We start from the raw sequence: 14,273 nt of genomic DNA, 5'->3' as shown, positions 1-14,273 counted from the left end.
CATGGCGTCATTGGTAGCCCTGTACACAACAGACTCTGTGCTGACTCCAGCTTATCATGGCGTCATTGGTAGCACTGTACACTACAGTCTCTGTGTTGTCACCAGCTTATCATGGCGTCACTGGTAGCACTGTACACAACAGACTCTGTGCTGACTCCAGCTTATCATGGCGTCATTGGTAGCCCTGTACACAACAGACTCTGTGCTGACTCCAGCTTATCATGGCGTCATTGGTAGCACTGTACACTACATACTCTGTGTTGTCACCAGCTTATCATGGCGTCAATGGTAGCACTGTACACTACAGACTCTGTGTTGTCACCAGCTTATCACGGCGTCATTGGTAGCACTGTACACTACAGTCTCTGTGTTGTCACCAGCTTATCATGGCGTCACTGGTAGCTCTGTACACTACAGACTCTGTGTTGTCATCAGCTTATCATGGCGTCATTGGTAGCACTGTACACAACAGACTCTGTGTTGTCACCATCTTATCATGGCGTCATTGGTAGCACTGTACACTACAGACTCTGTGTTGTCACCAGCTTATCATGGCGTCATTGGTAGCTCTGTACACTACAGACTCTATTGTGTCCCAGACATATGTACTCGTAATAGACCCTTCTAACTTTCCATAATCACACACAGTACATCTGTTCACTAGCCTGTGCATGCATCTTCAATCTTCTGAGTTATTAACCTATTTTATGTTTTTTGTCATGTCCTTAATGTACAGCTTTTGTATTTGACAAGCTTCATTCAAAGCTTCTATAGGAACACGAAAGGCCCGGTCGTCTAAGGCGCCGCGATTCGCTGTGCAGAGGTGCGTCCCTTGGGCACGCCAGAAACCTATGATTTTGTGTTCGAATCCCGGTTCGAACCGATTATGTTTCTAGGTTTGTCAGCACCATACCCGTGCTCCTGGGTTTCACCGAAGTGGTAAACGTCTGAGACCTGCATCACTTCCGCCTTTCCTCCCACATTAAGCTTACACGCCGTGATATAACTGGAATACTGTTCCAGCGGCGTTAAACCCAACTCACTCACTCACTCAAAGCTTATATAGGTCTTCACCAACCCAAGCTTGCCTTAAAAGGTGACTATGCTTGTCGTAAGAGGCGACAAACGGGATCGGGTGGTCAGGCTCGCTGACTTGGTTCATGCATGTCATCGTATCCCGATTGCGTGGATTATGATGTTAATCACTGGGTTGTCTGGTCCAGACTCGATTATTTACAGACCGCCGTCATATAGCTTGAATATTTCTGAGTGCGGCGTTAAACAACAAACAAAATCTATAATAACAAACACCTCACCATAACATTCGTCGCCGCCGTCTATTTACGACCCTGAACTTCATGTTGCAAAGGAGAGTAACCGTCCTTGCACCAAGTTGACAGCCGTCAGAAATATGTTCTACATTTGTCAACTGATGTCAATATTTGTGTTGAGTGACGTCATTGCAGCAACATTTCACAACTTTCAAGCTATATGTGGGCGTCGTGTAAGGTCATAGAGGCCACGTGACATGCCTCGACAATCTCTCGGGATCAGGATCCCTACGCCTTCTCTTAGTTGATATTTTAAAGATGGATTTTTCGATAGAATGCATGTTTCTTAGCTTATGCAATATGTCGATCGAATAAAATAAGTATTTTTTCTTATCATTGACACATGTTTGTTTTGTTTGTTTGTTGTTTAACGCCGCACTCAGCAATCTTCCAGCTATATGACGGTGGTCTGTGAAAAAAACCGAGTCTGCACCAGACAATCCAGTGATTGAAATCATGAGCATCGATCCACGCAATTGGGATACGATGACATGCATCAACCAAGTCAGCGAGCCTGACCACCCGATCCCGTTTGTCGCCTCTTACGACAAGCATAGTCACTTTTCACGGGAAGCATGGGTTGCTCTCATGGTGCGAGATACAAGCATCGAATGAACAACATTATGTTTGAACCAGGACGTTTAATCCATCTGACAGATGACACATTAGGGTAGACTGCAGTATTTGGGTCCCTACTTCGGAAGGAACGTTTTTACGTGTTTACGGAAGTTGTCGAATGATTAACGCTCCACGCATGCGCAGTTCGTTATTTACGGTCGAAGCGAGAGGATTTGTTGGCCGCCATTTTTCTACCGAACGCTGTCTGCAGTTCAGTATTTCCTTACACAGACAACACACGGGGGGTACAAGGGGTGTTTGTCCCCCCTTGTCGAAATATTAAAGTAAAAATGGGGGGTGAAGGGGGGTTACACCCCCCTTTTTTCTAATAAATCGCACGACGGTAAGTTCATTCTGTTACTTGAACAATATACTTTGTTGGGCGGACAACACAGCGGGGTTCAAGGCAGGTACAACCCCACCTTTATGATATTTTTAAAGAAAAATACGGGGGGTAAATGGGGAGGATCCCCCTTTTTCAAATAAATCGCAATATGGTATAACTTCATTCATGAAAGCATGTAAATTTTCATAGGAAAATGATCATCGATAGATACTTTCTCATTCAAACAAATCATTTGAAACGCTGAATTCGTTTTGACTGTCATATAGATTCTAGGACCTAAGTCTGTGGATCCATCTAGACCTAGTTCAATTTCTTTTTCTGCTTCTTTTTCATCTTTTTCTTAAACGATCATTTTGCTTCCTAAGTTTAATAAATGTAAACACGGCCGGTGAACTTAGAAACTGATCAATTGAACAACTGAAATATTTCTTTTCTGATGTTTTGAACAAAATAATTGTCATACATTCCCGCATTCGCCCCATACCTATGCAAAGATGTCATACTGTACGCCAAGTCGACTCTGTTTTATTTGTACAAGCCACACTTTATGAATTTACAAGTTATGAGCGAAGTTGCTTTCATAGTAACGAGTCCATATAAGGAAAGTCACATGATCAGACACGTGAAGTCTTACGTCATTTATGTCCCGCCCACAAACAACAAGAAGTTGACAGTACAATAATTCGGCTTCACTTTCTATCGTAAAACTCTCGACCCCCACAGGGGCAGAGTTTTAGACCATACTTTTCACGTCCAGCTCATTTTTGGGGTCCTTTTTGCTAAAAAATGCCTCCTAACGGATTTCGGCACGCTTGCGCGTGCGCGCTTATATATAAGCGAAGCTGCCTTCGGCAGCTTCCGTACTGAAACTGCCGAAGGCAGCGGTTGCCTTACGGAAACCCCCGAAGTGGGGACCCAAATACTGCAGTTGACCCGACACATTATGCCTAGTTCCCTCTCCGGCCTGATTCACCCCTTAGGTCATGGTGAACGGGATGTAGATGCGGATGTGATATTTATTATATACTTCAGTGTGAAAGACTGAGTTTTCAGAAGTTGAGAAAAGTGATATTTTCATTGCAGTGAACATAACACTTGATATTTCACTGCAGTGAACATAACACGTTGACGGAACTATGTTTGCCTACACGAGACAGCTCGTACACAAACTGTTGATTTACGTCAGTTCAACGTTGACAAGTCATATAATGACAAATGGTCATTTATGTAGTTAATACCGATTCTTACCGTTTGTTATTTTGTTGAAAATGATTTGCATTAAACTTTGAATTTCTCTTATGATTAGTCAGTCGATACTTTACGTTTCGCAAAGCGCCATTTTGTTACTTGAATTGCGTGTATTCTTTCGCTTCGAACAACCGTCTCATTGATTTGAAATTTATTTTTTGATGAAGTTGATTTTGTATATAATCATATCCAAATGTATACTAAAGAATTTTAGTGACATCAAATATTTTTGGTTACTTTTGTTTATATTTTTTAAGATTTAGCAAAGACGGAACTGTGTCGAGTGAAATATCATGTTTCTATCATCTCGTAACGGGGGGAAAGGAGATATTTCATTCGACACATGAAATATCCTCTATATATACATCCGTGTTTCAGGGAAGTGTTTGTGAAACTAATAATATACTGACTGCTCCTCCTTACGGATAATTGTTTTAACACAACAGGAAACATATCGTAAACTTTATCTTTGTCTGTTCGGGATGTGTAAATGATCACGCATGTAACCATGGCAACCTTGTTGTACAGTTTAGACAGACCAACGCCCAGACACCAGTAATTAATATGGTTCAGAGAAGAAGTCGAAAGATTATGGACAAAAAACATAATGGAAAGACGTATCCTGCTAACATGCATCCACTGATTCTTTAATTTTCTCTACATTTTACTGAAATTGATAGTGCTTTGTGTTCCGGTGTTCTTTGCTGGGTAGGAGCGAGACTGCCTAGTGCCAAGCTTGACCAAATATACATACACACACGTTATGTAATTAGAGTATCCATAACAGCAATTTTTTCACATTCACTCTTTGAAGATTGGAATAAACAGAGGTGCATTATTTTCACTGTAATATAAATGCTTGATGCAGTAGTGTATGTCCTAACCATCTTCCCGAGGCAAGAGAGTTAACTGACTATAAAAGTCCACTTTCCACCCTTGCCGAACTAGACTGGTATTATGGAGTTACATTTTGGCTGGGCTAACGAGTCTATGCATAGCCCAATCAAAATCGCGCACCGAAATTGAAATCCGGTTTGTAAAATGTCGTGCAGATTTCGGTCGATTGCAGGATTTGCAAAGCATGTGCACCGCCAACTCGTTGTCAACAGATATTTTCCAAGTCTTTTCATGTTTTTAATCAAGGTGCTCACGTGATTTGATGCACTTCGCTATGTAAGACCCGATTTATCACAATATAGCTCTTGATTATCAATCAGATCGTTTTGACTGGGCGCCGCCATTTTGTTTGAATCAAATGCAAGTGATACGAGGGGTGGAATCTGATTGGTCCATAGGAGAGGCTTAGAAGGAACATAACTCGCAATAACCACTGGTGGCGCTACGGTCGAGCCCAGGAATTCCAGCCTAGTTCGGCAAGGGTGGAAACTGGACTTTTATAGTCAGTTAACTCCCTTGCCTCGGGAAGATGGTCCTAACTCGTATTCGGGGCATTTGTCCCAGTAAATGTACGTAGCGTGTCATCCTAATGTGATTGCAAAATCCACAGAGACGAAAGTTGAAGACACTAACCACTTTGTTAAAAGCCAGGAGAAGAGTGAGTGAGTGTGTTTGTGGGCTGGTTTTGAGTAAGGACAAATGTTTACCTCAATCATGCCACTTTTGGTGACAAATTTCCTACGGATCAAGGAACGAAGTTTTTATTTTAAGGCGGGGCTCAAACTATGCACAAAGGGATAAAAGGAGATGAAATAAAATAAAATCAGTCCATCATATTAAGCAATGGTATACAGAAAGAAGTTATGAGGACTTACTACGAAACGTAGTGATGCAGTCTTCAAAACGAATTTCATTTTTTCTATATTATAATTCTGACTTTGATTTGCAACTGTATCGGGCAGGTGTTTCTATGGCAACATGTATGCTAGTGGACGAAAGGGTTGGGATAGCCTAAAAGTCGGGCCCGGCCGGGCCAAGCCGGGCCAAAGTGTTATTGTCTAATTACTTCATTATCGACGACCATACCTTCATATTATTGATGCAACATACACACATGACATTAATGAACAATCACAAACCCAAAACGTGCACCATAATTAAGTGATTGCGAGCAAATTCCTTGAAAAGCACAAAGTCGAGCTGTGTGTAAGCGTCGCTGAGGTAGGTAACATGTAAAAGAGCAATCCTTAAACGAAATAGGATTTGAAACGTATCAAATACTTCCAGCTCTCGTGATACAAATTTACCATCTGTCGGCATAGCGTTTACATTTATAGGATGGTACTATATCTAAGTACATACCACTTTATAATGTCACTATTCATCGTATTTAAAGCAGACAAACTCACAGCTGTATCGTCAAGTGTGTGTTACATCTATAGAATGGTATTATATCTACCTATATGCCACTTTATAGTGTCTCAGAGGGCGGTATTTAAAGCATACACGGTACTCAATGTGAAGCCCTGTTGTCTCTACATCATCAACAATGTCTCCATCAGAAGTGTGTGATGATGACCGAAACTTGGGAGTCATATTTGATCCATTATATAATAATTAAATGTTCTTTGTGTTCATGGAAATTCCTGCATTCTGATTAGCTGAATTGGTCACGTGTTATTGCATTCATTTCCCAATGAATGTAAAAATTTAAGCCACGCCCATCGCGGCGCACTACTTTTATTACTGCGGAATGTCGGGGAATCCCAATATTACAGTCGAGGGAATTCCCTTTCTGCTCACGTGTATCGTCATGCACAGGATATTTAGCGACTCTCATGCATATTCATTGTCAAAACTATCCTTTGAAACCGAAGGCCGAGAATTAATGAAACAGCAGACGTGCAGGTTCGTTCGCCTGTTTTTCCCCGCTCGCCTCGGTTCAACTTTCGTGTCTTCGGGTTTCATTTCTAACTATCATTTCTCCAACTGTGTTTTACCGTAATCAGGGAAGTAATGTTTGAATCATGAAGTAAATGACCATGTTATTTGAAACAGCCGCCTTATCTCGGACATATATATTCCGGTTCGTTACAGTCTGACTGTTGCAGTTCTTTTTGCCTCTTGCCTTAATTGACATGTCCAATGAACATTGTTTTAATCCCACTCTCCGTTGATTGGCTACTAACTGTGTAGGCGTGTCAAGTTATGTGCATAAATTAAACGATCACCCGATTCATGTCACGCCACTGTATGTATTCCTACACCTGGAATGTTTATCAATGTCGTCATTGTTGTCTGTTTTGATATATGCAACTGTTTTGGGTTAAACTATTGTAGATAAAACATGTTTTACGCTGTCGAATTTAATTATAAGCATTGACTGTGTATTTATTCCGTTTCATTGATTTATGAATCGAAAAACCGATGTGCAAACTTTTGTAAGAATCCGCTATGCGGATTCATACAGTTTGCACATCGGTTTTCCGATTCATACCTCAATGAACCGAAATAAATACACAGTCAATCCTTAATACATATGTATAGGACACATGAACACAGTTCATATCTTAATCATTTGAGATGTTCAATCATTTTCTTCTCACCTGAATTCAGTCCTACCATAAAGATAATCCGGATTAAAAGTTAAAATCAAACGCGCTAATCCCATTGTTCTCCCCAGTTAACACCGCAACTGCAACTATTCACGTTTTGTCGACCTTAATTTTGACCCATAATGTCTAAAGGTCGGCGTCACGCGAAGACACCCTTGGTATATCTGACTTCTTGTATTGTCGTATAATCTGTCATTCATGATTCATCTAATTTGTGTAATGGTCTGTTTTCAAGTCTCAAGTATATGGTATGTCGCTGTATTTATTGAATGATATATTGTTTCAGGGTGTGTTAATTGACAAAGGAATAAAACGTTCTCTACCCGTAACCAGTGTCTTAGACCTTTGATTTTGCCTCCGCTCTAAAATCGGTTACAGTCATACAAAAAAGAATGGATCCAATGTAGCTCGGTTACCTCCGTTTGCATGCGACCAGCAGTTTTCGTAGCCGGCAGCTGTGGTTGGATGATTTTGTGCAAGATTTTTTTTTTTTTTTAATTGTACAACCATCCATTTTTCTTTATTTAACGTTTCTTTTTTTAACATGATGACTTTTGCTGAAAGCGACCATAGATACTTTTCAACAAAGTGACATTTGGTGCGGAACTGTGGTTTGTTTGTTTAGCTTCCTGTACTCGGAAAAGGACCTGGCTAATCTTGTCATTTTTTAATTGCTTTTAAGGCCAACCGTGCACACATGTACATGTAATAGATGTTGAAAGCTTAGTTATTGATTGAGTGAGTGAGTGAGTATGGTTTTACGCCGCTTTTAGCAATATTCCGGCAATATCACGCGGGGGACACCAGAAATGGGCTTCACACATTGTACCTATGTCTTCGACGTAACGAGCGAACGCGTTAACCACAAAGCCACCCGACCGCCCCCTTAGTTTTTCTAAAATAATATTATGTGACTATAGACGTCTATAGGAAAACATTTGAGTGTGTGTAACCTGCTGAGCACCTCGTTTGGGTGTGTGTAAGTATGCTTGGTGTGACTATCTTGGGGTTGAAGCGTCGACAACGTCCAAAGAGAAAAACCTACAAAGAGACAGGCGCTCTTCAACAGTATCATCGACTTTTGACAAGAGAGGCAGCTTGGATTTTCAACGAGAGCATCCCGTCATGGTGAAGGTGTTATTCAGATATTATCCCACATACTATGGTATACTGGGCCACATAGCGAGGCAGCTTGGATTTTCAACCAGAGCATCCAATCATGGTGAAGGTGTTATTCAGATATTATCCCACACACTATGGTATACTGGGCCACATAGAGAGGCAGCTTGGAATTTCAAGCAGAGCATCCCATCATGGTGAAGGTGTTATTCAGATATTATCCCACACACTATGGTATACTGGGCCACATAGAGAGGCAGCTTGGATTTTCAACGAGAGCATCCCATCATGGTGAAGGTGTTATTCAGATATTATCCCACACTCTATGGTATACTGGGCCACATAGAGAGGCAGCTTGGATTTTCAGCAAGTGCATCCCATCATGGTGAAGGTGTTATTCAGATATTATCCCGCACTCTATGGTATACTGGGCCACATAGAGAGGCAGCTTGGATTTTCAACCAGTGCATCCCATCATGGTGAAGGTGTTATTCAGATACTATCCCACACACTATGGTATACTGGGCCACATAGAGAGGCAGCTTGGATTTTCAACCAGTGCATCCCATCATGGTGAAGGTGTGATTCAGATATTATCCCACACACTATGGTATACCGGGCCACTTAGAGAGGCAGCTTAGATTGTCAAGCAGAGCATCCCATCATGGTGAAGGTGTTATTCAGATATTATCCCACACGCTATGGTATACTGGGCCACATAGAGAGGCAGCTTGGATTTTCAACCAGAGCATCCAATCATGGTGAAGGTGTTATTCAGATATTATCCCACATACTATGGTATACTGGGCCACATAGAGAGGCAGCTTGGATTTTCAACGAGAGCATCCCATCATGGTGAAGGTGTTATTCAGATATTATCCCACACTCTATGGTATACTGGGCCACATAGAGAGGCAGCTTGGATTTTCAGCAAGTGCATCCCATCATGGTGAAGGTGTTATTCAGATATTATCCCGCACTCTATGGTATACTGGGCCACATAGAGAGGCAGCTTGGATTTTCAACCAGTGCATCCCATCATGGTGAAGGTGTTATTCAGATACTATCCCACACACTATGGTATACTGGTTGCCCGTAGAGCGGAAGGTCCGGGATTTGATCCCCGGCGGCGTCATACCAAAAGACGTTAAAAGATGGTACTTGTTGTTACCCTGTCTGGCGCGCGGCATTAAGGGGCTAAAACAAGGACTGGTCGGCTCGGAGTCAGTATACTGTGTCTGAGGGGGGTATTCACACACACACACACACACACACACACACACACACACACACACACACACACACACACACACACACACACACACACACACACACACACACACATACGGGAGCCACATGTCAGTGGAATTGATCGTATTCACCCATGTTTCATTAAGGTAGATCATCTGGATGCCAATCTCTTAGAAAGCAAAAATTGATGTAGTCCGGAAAACATTCAATTTTATTTCCTTCCCAATTCTACTACAAGTCAGGGGTAATTTCTGCTCATAAAGTTTGTTCACTGTACTAATAACACATGTATCAGAGCTATCTAATATCCTTTTTCATCCCGGTTTTGTTTTTGAAACAACCCCTACCTTCTTTGTTTTATTCATCACACCGTAGACTCGTAGGTATGATTTGTTTGTTTGTTTGTTGTTTAACGCCACACTCAGCAATATTCCAGCTATATGACGGCTGTCTGTAAATAATCGAACCTGGACCAGACAATCCAGTGAATGACACCATGGTCCTCGATCCACGCAAATGAGATCGATGACATGCATCAACCAAGTCAGCGAGTTACCACCCGATCCCGTTAGTCGCCTCTTACGACAAGCAAACCATGCTTGTCTCCCCCCGTGAAGATCCGGGGTAGAATAGGTCTTCCGCAACCCATGCTTGCCCCAAAGGGCGACTTTGCTTGACCTGTTAGAGTACAACCACTTACTGGCACACATATAGTCGTTATTCAGGACCACGGGCGGACATTCGATATGCTCGAAACTGAACCACAACAAGTTGGCATTTTTAGCTTTCGTTCAGATACCTTATCGCTTCTGTTGAAAAACATTACACGTTGCCATTCTTATATTGTTCATGTGATTCAAATTGAAAGCAGGTTATTTTTGGCTGTGCGTTACTATTTAGCGTTGTTCACCCCCTTTCAAATATTCAAGCTGAATGTGCAGTAAGTAAAGATAAGAATTTATGGGTGAACAACTTCTTTATTACAATTAAGAGCGACGTTTTGGTGTAGGTTCTAACACCGTTATCAAGCAAGTGGTGTTCGTCAGGGATGTGTCTTAAGCCCCTTGCTGTTTATTAATGATCTTGTTGATGAAGTAGAGTGATGAACCTACACCGAAACGTCGCTCTTAATTGTAAAAAAAAGTTGTTCATCCATAAATTCTTATCCTTACTGTGTACTCCAACTTCTAAATGCCTATCAAAGAAGTTAAATGCGCAGTGTTTGTTTACACCGCCACGTTGACATAGGCTAACACTGAATACGGTTTCTATGCGAGAAGTGAGTAAGTGAGTATAATTTTACGCTGCTGTTAGCAATAGAAAATTCAGTGATCGATATCATGAGCATCGATCAACTCAATTGGGATCGATGACATGCATCAACCAAGTCAGCGAGCCTGACCACCCGATCCCGTAAGTCGCCTTTTACGACAAGGATAGTCGCATTTACGGCAAGCATGGGTTGCTGAAGACCTAGTCTACCCCGGAATCTTCACGGCAAGCATGGGTTGCTGAAGACCTATTCTACCCCGGATCTTCACGGGTCACGACTGGCTCATTACCACCTCTGTTTATATCAGATATGTTATTCTGATTTGAAATCTCTTTTGAACAATTGCAAGTTATTGTTTAATCTGTATTCTTTCGTCACGGTAGAATATATATTTTTGAATTATCCACAAATAATGAGAACTCCAATGTAAACCTCTTTCTGGAGGTATACAATACTTCTACTGAAGGGCATATCTGAAAAATGGGGCTAATCGACCAATATTTCTTCTAAAATACTGTCCGTTACAGGCATTCTAATCATTATATTATACTTTGTATAGTTTTAAAGTCAAATAAGGGCAAATTGTGCATCTTTCTACATTTTGAATTCATTATAATTTCTGCAATAAAATCTTAACATCAGATAGTGATATAAACGAATATGATCTATACTGTGATAAATGAATGATCAATTTCGTATTATGAATTAAATACACTGAAATATGATAGTACAAACAAATTGTTTTAATCTGTTCATGTGAGTAGGTAACGAGAGATCTAGGCAACTCACTAACATAACCATTTGCAAAAAATCAAATATTCAAAGTTTAGGGGTCTGAACACGTATATTGAATGACAGACAAGAAAGCAACGCAATGATAAATATAACAAAACATATAGAAAATATAAGTTTAATTTCTCATTGTTGGAAGGTTTAATAATAGTTTTTGTTTGATTGTTTGTTGTTAAACACCGCACTCAGCAATATACCAGCTATGTGACTGTGGTTCGTAAATAATCCAGTCTGGACCAGACAATCCAGTTATCATCAAGAGCACCGATCTACGCAATTGGGATACGATGACATGCATCAACCAAGTCAGCGAGCCTGACCACCCGATTATGTTAGTCACCTTATTACAAGCATGGGTCAGATTTAATATAATGTGTGAGGGAAATGTTTACTTCTGGTCTCACCAACTGCCAGGGAGGAGAAGACAAAAGTCGGTAAGGAGAGATGATGTCCAGATCTAGATTTGCAGCATTAATATGAAATTTGAGCCGAATTCTAAGTGGAGGAACCAGCTTTGGTTTCTTCTGAAACAATTTTTCATATAGGGAGTCATAAGCAGGGTTGGATGTATTGGAATGTAATTTAGTAATATATTGGAGAGACAATTTAGTACGGCGTTGTTTTAAAGAGGGTTCATCAGCCTCGACATACAGGCTGTCAACTGGGGAAGTCCGAAAAGCACCAAGACAATGTCTTAATCCTTGATGGTGGATTGAATCCGGTTTCTTTAAATTACTCTTACAAGCTCCAGCATACACAATAGAGCCATAGTCCAGCTGAGAGCGAATTAGAGCAACCGACATTCCGCTCTCTGGGCAGACGCTGTATCCACTGATGCGATCCGACATAATAAAGACTTTAAAGATTCACATGAATCTTTTTACTTATTTGACTTCTCCAGCCGTAGCCCTAAGTCTAACTTATGTCTGTAGTGATGTTTCATGGATCACTTAAGGTATGCAGGTCATGGTTACACTATCTAAGATGACTTACACATGTAAATGTCACTTCTGAAAGCTGCCAGTGATTTGAAAATAGTTTCTTCTTTAATTACCAGACTGAATACCAACATGGATCCAACTCATGCACTCAGCTCATATCTCTGATATCGACGTTCACACACCAAAGTCTGAGGTGCCATATTTCACCATAGCAATACGTTTTTAAAGTAGTTATTATCATAATACAATTTAAGAAAAGTGTCAAACGGTTTTTTTAGTTTGAGAAGATCTTTCTGAAATTAAGAGCAAAGAATTTTTACTGTGTTGAAAAATGTATTGTAATTTAGTAATGCCACGCATGTATCAAGCACCAGGGAAGAATTTGTCAAACACATAGAAACCCTGGAGAATGTGGTTTAATATGTAGGTATTGCAGTTGTCAGAGTGCGGATACCTACACGCAACACAAAGACAAAGGACATGTTCTTGCCGGAATGGATGTGCCTGATGGTGTTGGTGACTATTAGCAATGGACACACGCGCTATAGACGCCATCATCCCACTGGAAACAGACCACCCGATGGACACACAACACCATCTGGACACACACCACACTTGGGACACACCACACACACAAAAGAAAAGAAAATGGAATACTATGTGGTGGGAAAATTTGATGACATTGGCATCGCAATGTGTAAGAAGAAGTGTATGACCAGAGGACTCTGCGCGACCTACGGCTTTAATAGTGTCACACTGTCATGTTTGATGCTGTCGCTGCACCTCGATATGCCAGAAATGAGAGGACAATTGACATTAATGCCAAAACATCTGATTCAAGTAGGTTTCGTGTAGCGTTTTGTTCAGTCGTATGAACATTGCACATTAGATATCAATGACAATGCTACGCAATTGAAATACATAAACTGATGATCCAATGTTAAATTAACACGAACATATTAAGACGTGTTTTTTTATAGATCCTCTAAATGTCAATTTTCATGTCATGACATAGGTACACATTTTGCCAGCTGGAAACGGTACATCGCTACTGGTAAATGTCACTGAGTGTGAGGGAAGTCGGGTAGCCTAGTGGTTAAAGCGTTCGTTCGTCACGCCGAAGACCCGGGTTCGATTCCTGACATGGGTACAATGTGTGAAGCCCATTTCTGGTGTCCCCCGCCGTGATATTGCTGGAATATTGCTAAAAGCGGCGCAAAACCATACTCACTCACTGTGTGTGTATGTGCGTGTGTGTGCGTGTGTGTTTGTGTGTTGGTGTGTGTGTTTGTGACTTTTGGTGTTTGTGTGTGTGTTGATGTTTGTGTGTGTGTGTGTGTGTGTCTGTGTTGGTGTGTGTGTCTGTGCCTGTGTGTGTGTTTGTGTGTCTGTGTGTCTGTGTGTGTGTTTGTGTGCCTGTGCCTGTGCCTCTGTGTGTGTGTGTTTGTGTGCCTGTGCCTGTGCCTCTGTGTGTGTGTGTTTGTGTGCCTGTGCCTCTGTGCCTGTGTGTGTGTGTTTGTGTGCCTGTGCCTGTGCCTGTGTGTGTGTGTTTGTGTGCCTGTGCCTGTGCCTCTGTGCCTGTGTGTGTGTGTGTTTGTGTGCCTGTGCCTGTGCCTGTGCCTGTGTGTGTGTGTGTGTGTGTGTGTGTGTGTGTGTGTGTGTGTGTGTGTGTGTGTGTGTGTGTGTGTGTGTGTGTGTGTGTGTGTGTGTGTGTGTGCCTGGATCCTGTGCTCGTGGTTTCGAATCCATGTTGGCCCTGATCATGTTTTTTCCAGCACCAAGTCTGTGTTAATCGGTTTCAACAAAATGGCATTTGGTTTTACCAAAGTGATTTGACAAGTG

The sequence above is a fragment of the Haliotis rufescens genome, unplaced genomic scaffold (genome assembly GCF_023055435.1).
Source record: "Haliotis rufescens isolate VD_foot unplaced genomic scaffold, xgHalRufe1.0.p SCAF_34, whole genome shotgun sequence".
NCBI classification, from domain to species: domain Eukaryota; kingdom Metazoa; phylum Mollusca; class Gastropoda; order Lepetellida; family Haliotidae; genus Haliotis; species Haliotis rufescens.
This window is presented reverse-complemented; position numbering follows the sequence as displayed.